Source organism: Camelus dromedarius, chromosome 3, assembly GCF_036321535.1.
Source record: "Camelus dromedarius isolate mCamDro1 chromosome 3, mCamDro1.pat, whole genome shotgun sequence".
NCBI classification, from domain to species: Eukaryota; Metazoa; Chordata; class Mammalia; order Artiodactyla; family Camelidae; genus Camelus; species Camelus dromedarius.
In genome coordinates this window covers 94,500,658-94,506,657 of record NC_087438.1, presented here as the reverse complement: position 1 = coordinate 94,506,657, position 6,000 = coordinate 94,500,658, and positions in this window count along the sequence as shown.

Sequence of the window (6,000 nt, the reverse complement as noted above, 5' to 3'; positions counted from 1 at the left end):
CTGGGAAGAAGACAGCAGCCAAGGACTCAAAAACACAGGCCAGGAAGTATTGCTAAGCTCTTTACACAAAAGAAGGGCCCTTGGGGAGGGAGGGAGGGCGTGCAGAATAGATGAAAAAAGATTGGCTAGGAGTTGATCACGGTTGAAGCTGCGTGATGAGCACACAGGTGTGGATTATACCATTCTCTCTACTTTTGCAGATGTTTTAAAGTTTCTATAATAAAAAATTAAAAAACCAAAAAGGGACCTATGGATATAATCTATACTTCTTTCCCCAGTCCCTGCTGCCTGGGAGGCTGGAAGGTCCAAGTCCCAGTGTGTGGAGCCACCAGGAAAAGGATGTCCCAGCCTAAGTCCCAACTGCCCAGGCCCCACCATCTTTCCTCATGCTCAGCCCCAGGCACCGAGGCCTCGAGTGTCTGCACCCATCCATCCATCACTCAGCACATATTTACTGTCCTCCTACCATGAAGCCTGCTCCATGCCAAGTGCTAAAGTCCAGCAATCAACAAGACAGGCCTGGCCCCTTCCCTCCTGACCTCACAGGCTAGCAGGGAAACAAACAATAAACACATCAACAAACATTTGAGATCATTTCAGATTGATAAGAGCTACAAGACAATAAAACAGGATGACAGAAAGATAGGGATGGGAGGCCACTTTGGCTAAGAGGCTCATGGGAGGCCTCTCTGAAGAGGTGACATGGGAGCAGGGATCCAAGTATAAGAAGCAGGGAATCACGAGAGTATCTCAGGGAAATGCCTCAGGCAGCAGGAACAGCAAGTGCAAAGGCCCTGCGGCGGGAGTGTGCTTGGGAGTATATAAGAAATACAAGGAAGCCAAAGTGGCTAAAGTGCAACATGCAGGAGAGTGGGTAGGAACTGATTATCAGGGAAGTGGGCCAGGCGGAGAAGGTCAGGTAGGCCCTCGCAGGCCCCAGAGGGAGCTTGGATTTTACTGAGTAGAGAAAGAGGGATGTCACGAACACTCTGGTTTGCAGCGAGGAGAAGACCCATTAGGGGGTAAGAGTGGTGGCCAGGAGATCAGATGAAATCACTGCAGTTTTTGAGGCAGGAGGTGAGGATGGCTTGGACCAGCATGGCAGCAAAGGAGAGGGAGAGAGGAGGTGAAACTTGGGATGCTTTTGGAGGTAGAGGCTTTGCTGACGGGTTGGGTGGAGGGGTAGGGAAAGAGCAGAATCGAGGACAACTACTGGGGGAGTTGGGGGTCTGAGCACCTGGGTGATGAGAGAGGCTGAGCAGTGAGAAGGGAAAACCTGGGTGAGGAACTACCAAGGGATAGCAGAGGCCTGGTGACTGGGGAGAAAGGGGCCAGAAAGTGAGCAGTGGAGATGTGACAGGATGTCAGAAAGGGAGATCAGCAGGAGCCAAGCCCCACAGGGCCTCCTCTTTGGGCTGCAGAGCTGGCCAATCAGATGGGGCCAGTCCCCAAGGACCGCTCCTCCTCAGTCGCTCCTGAGCCGTGGGCTCAGAGTCTCTGACACAGGGGCTGTGCCCGACCGACCGGACATGAATAAAGGGAGCCTCTCGAGCCAGACTTCCACCCACTGCTCCGAGGGGCCCCTGGGGCCCCTGCCCCTCCCCAGCCCTAGCCCCTCACACTTCACTGGAGGGACCCCAGCCCAAAGCCCACCCACTGTCCACCCACACCTCCAGCATTCTCTGCATCTTCTTTGTGTGTTCCTCTGTCTACATGTTCAAAAAGTAGCTGTTGTAGAATCCATCACACATTTTCCTTCTCCCATGAAGCCCTTCCCGATCACTGAAGCAAAAGGGGCTGCTGCCCTTGCCCACCACTGCCCCGCAGTGTCCCCTCAGCTCTTTCAGGACACTTGTCACGGCCTGTTGTGTGGGGAGATGAGGCACAGCCGCGCGTCAGCAGCTTGCGAGCGCGACTGTGCCCCTTTCACCCTCACCCTCCTGGAGCTCTTCCTCCCTTAAGCCTCATCCTGGGCAGCACCTTCTGGATGCCCATGCCGCTCCAGGGGCCCCTTCTCCCGTGCTCTCACTGCATCCAGTACTTGCGCCCCCAAAGCACTGGTCTAGCCGCCCTGGGATTGTGTGTGCTTTTCCATCTCCTTGCAAACCAGGAGCCTCTCCATCCAGAAGAGCAACGTACTGATGGTGGCTGGTAAACACTGAGTATTTATCATGTACTAGGCCAGGTGCCAAGTGTGTTTTATGTTCCCACCCATCCTTTGAAGTGGGTAATATTGTTAACCCAGCTTACAGAAGGGGAAACTGAGACTAGGAGAACATGTCTTGTCCGACCTCATCCGCTAGTAAGTAGCAGAACCAGGATTTTAATCGAGGTTTGTCTGAAAGGTCCTGCCCTTGCTCTGATGTACTCCCCACACCCAACCCCAGGGAAGAGAGGATCTGAATCACCTTTGGACCCCCCCAGGGCTTGGCACAAACCACCAGGGGCCCAGGAGGCCCAGGACACACATCTCCCTCCAGGCTGCCCAGCCCAGAGCCAGGCCAGCAGACAGGTCATATTTACCCAGGTGCCGGGTGTAACAGGCGTGGGGCGGGGGGGGGGGGGTGGGGGAGTCCTGGCCTCAGGGGCTGGGCACCTGCTCACAGACAGGAGGCTTTCTTTGAAAAGAAAGGGCTGGATTCATGGCCAGATGGGCAGCCGGAATGAGACAGCTGAGTTCAAAGAAGCGGTTGCTGGGTGAGTGACTCCTAAGAACAAAGAGGGGAGGTGGCCACCCAAACTTGTCTGTGCTCCAGCCAGGCCAGCACACCCTTGACAGCAGCCTCTGCAGCCCTGCCCGCGGCCAGGGGACCAGCCATCCATCAGGAGCTACTGACATCCCAGTGCCCTGGGAAGGCCTAGCTCCCTCTCCCGGGAGTGAAGGCCTAGTGCTCGTGCTGCGGGTAAACCTTCTGAGTGGATCAGCTCAGAGAGGCTAGGTTACTTGCTCAAATTCAGTTTTTAGGAGCCAGAGCCCAGATCCAAACTGGGCCCCACTCCAGTTTGGGATGGCTCCACATTATGTCCAGGCTCTTGTCTTGTCCTCTGTTCTTCTGAGCATTAAGTGACAGTCTATCCAGCATGGATTGGGACCTGCTGGGTACACTTCCCATACTTTGTCATTGTTGCCACCACCACCACCATCATTATCATCATCATCATCATATTGTCTTCAAAGCAAGTTAAGTGTGGAAATATCTATCATGTGCTAATCACCTTGCACTTATTACCTCACTCACTTCTCACAATGACTCAGGATATAAATGTGAATATTCCCACTTTTTGGATGAAGAAACCAAAGCTCTGAGAAGTTGCAGAACATGCCCAAGATCCCTACTGCTGGTGGAGCCAGCCTTCTCACTGAGTGACAGCAGCAGCAGAGTTGGGACCGTCACAAAGGCAGCTGTTCATCCTGCAGAGGTTGCTGCTCTCTGAGTCAGATCTAAAAATGTAGGCCCCAAACTGGCTGTGGGAGCTTGGAATCAGGGGGTCCAGACCAAGGGCCTGAACACAGGCCTCCCAAGAAGACCGTGGTCATGACAACAGGAAGGGATTCAAGAGCCTGGCAGGGGGTCAGTGAGGGCCCAAGGAACACTGGCCAACCCCTCCCAGGCCCAGGCCATCTTCACTGGGCCAGGAGTGCTCCTGGAAGCCCCCAGTGCCCCTTTGGCCATCCCAGCCATGCCCACCTAGATCAGAGGCTACCCTCAGCCGTCCTCCCAGCTCCTAACACCTAAACGATAGTCCAGGATACTAATGGGTTTGCATCATCCACCCAGACTGCATACTGCAGTCTCCCTGACACTGGGGGACTACCTAGACATTTGGAAGCTTCCAGAAAACTCAGTCAAGAATGTAGCTTTGGTATCAACCAAAGCTACAGGGTTTGAATCCTGGCCCTGCCATGTATCAGCTGTGTTGTGCTGGGCAGGTTATTTGACCTCTCAGTCCCTCCTTTTCCGTATCTATAAAATGGGATAATAATGATACCTGAAAGAGCCAAGAGAGGGTTTACATGAGACAATGCACAAAGCTCTTTATAAGATTTCTAGAACACAGAAAACTTGCTAATTTTCATCCAACTTGATGCTTACATGGTGCCCTAAAGTAACTGGCCAAATAGCACTGACCTGAAAGTCAGAAGTCCGAGTCCGTGAATTTAGCCAAATGACCACACATCTCTGGGCCTGTTTTCTCTTCTTTAAAATAGGGATCTACTCAATATTTGACAAGAATCTACATTGCTGATGCACGAGGAAGATCTTTGGAAAGCCCAAAGCCTGGGGGAAGATGAGTGCTAAGTTTTCTTGTCCCCTAGAGAGCTAATCCAGAATCAACCTGCTCTAGTTAGGAGCCAGCCTGGGGTTGGGGATCTGATGTAACTGGGAGGCTGAGCTGGTTAAGGAAACAAAAAGCCTTGTTTTTCACCTGATTTGCCACCAATAGATATATATAGAGGATGTGCTCCACAGCGAACCCCCATAGCAAGGAGACCTCCAGCTGGACCCCAGTGTCTGCAGCAGAGGCTGCTCTCCACCCCGGAGCAGTGCACAGACCTGTCACTTAAACCTAGGCCTTCCTCATGACTTCAAGCCAGGTCCAAAATGGATATGACAGCCGGAATGCTAACTGAACAACGCCAAATGACACAGATCTTTGCCGGATCTCAGGATGGAAATATTTGCAAGAGCTTGAGGATGCTGTAAAAACCAACACTGAGCGAGGCATTGCATACGGGTCACTGGAAGGACACTCGCTCATGGGTGCTGGTAATTCTGCAGCCATCTCCCTTCAGATCTGGAAGGGACTTGCATACAGGGAAAGGATGTTCATGGGCGTGGCAGTGCGGATTGAGGAGGCACCCAGAGAATAACCAAGGTGTTCCTCATCAGCTATGCTCTGGGTGCCCCCTCAGCCAGACACTGTGCTGGGTGCTGAGGGCACAGAGTGGAGCCCAGTCTGGCAGAGACTGTCACTGAGCACGTCACAGTGTGGTGTCAGTGCCTCTCGGAGGACGTCCGGGGTGCCTGAGGACAGTAGAGCAGAGGGACCTGGAGAGTAATGCAAGCTAGCCAGGCAGAGATGGGTAGTGGGGAAGACTGTGGGAGCCAGATGTTAAGTGCATTAGTGGACCTTACTTTAAAAGTATCCACCCTATTACAACACAGTGGGGTCGGGGTGGAAATAGCTCCTTGCGGACTAAGCAAGTGTGTGGTTCCACCTCAGCCTTGGTATCTGCAGCCGCAGAAGGTAAGAAACTGCTGTTCTTACCCTTTGTCTGAACCAAAGGGAGACCTAGTGTGGTCATCAGTAAGACACTCGGCTAGGTGACAGAGATACGCAAAGTATCTCTGAGTCGTGATTGAAGTTTCCAGGTTTGCCTGTGGGGAAATTCCTCTGCAGAAGCTAATGTGCGGTTCCCACAGGGCGGCTCCAGATCTCAGACTTCTTTTCACTTTGGACAAAACAACACAAGCCCGCACATCTGCCTCTGCTATTTTTGCCTGGGGGTTCCTGTCTAATGTTAAATATTACCATTTTCACTGCTCACTGCGAATGGCATTTTCATAGCTATTTCTATAGTAATTAAATTTCTTTTTTTTTTTCCCCCAGTGCTGATGAGAGTGGTGACAGGCTGTCAGAAGTGATGAAAAAGCTCAGGCAGGTCCAATCAAGAAGGCATTTTTTTCCCTGCACGTAGCCAGGAAAGAAGCCTATTTGACATTTAACAGCATTTCTCAAAGTGTGCTCCTTGGAGCCCCAGCTTCACACCATGCTAAAAAGTGTTCTGCGAGAAAAGGGTCCCAAGGTCAAGTTTGTTTGGAAAATACTTGATTAAAAAACGGTGAACGGTTTCCTGGCTATGGGACCTCTCAGCACCTTTTGTCCACATACGGGCGCTGCAAATCTCCAGGAGGAGAGTACAGCCCCTACTGGCATGGCACAGACTCTCTCCACTGTAAGAATAAGACACTGGGTTGGTTTCCTAAGGCTGCATGA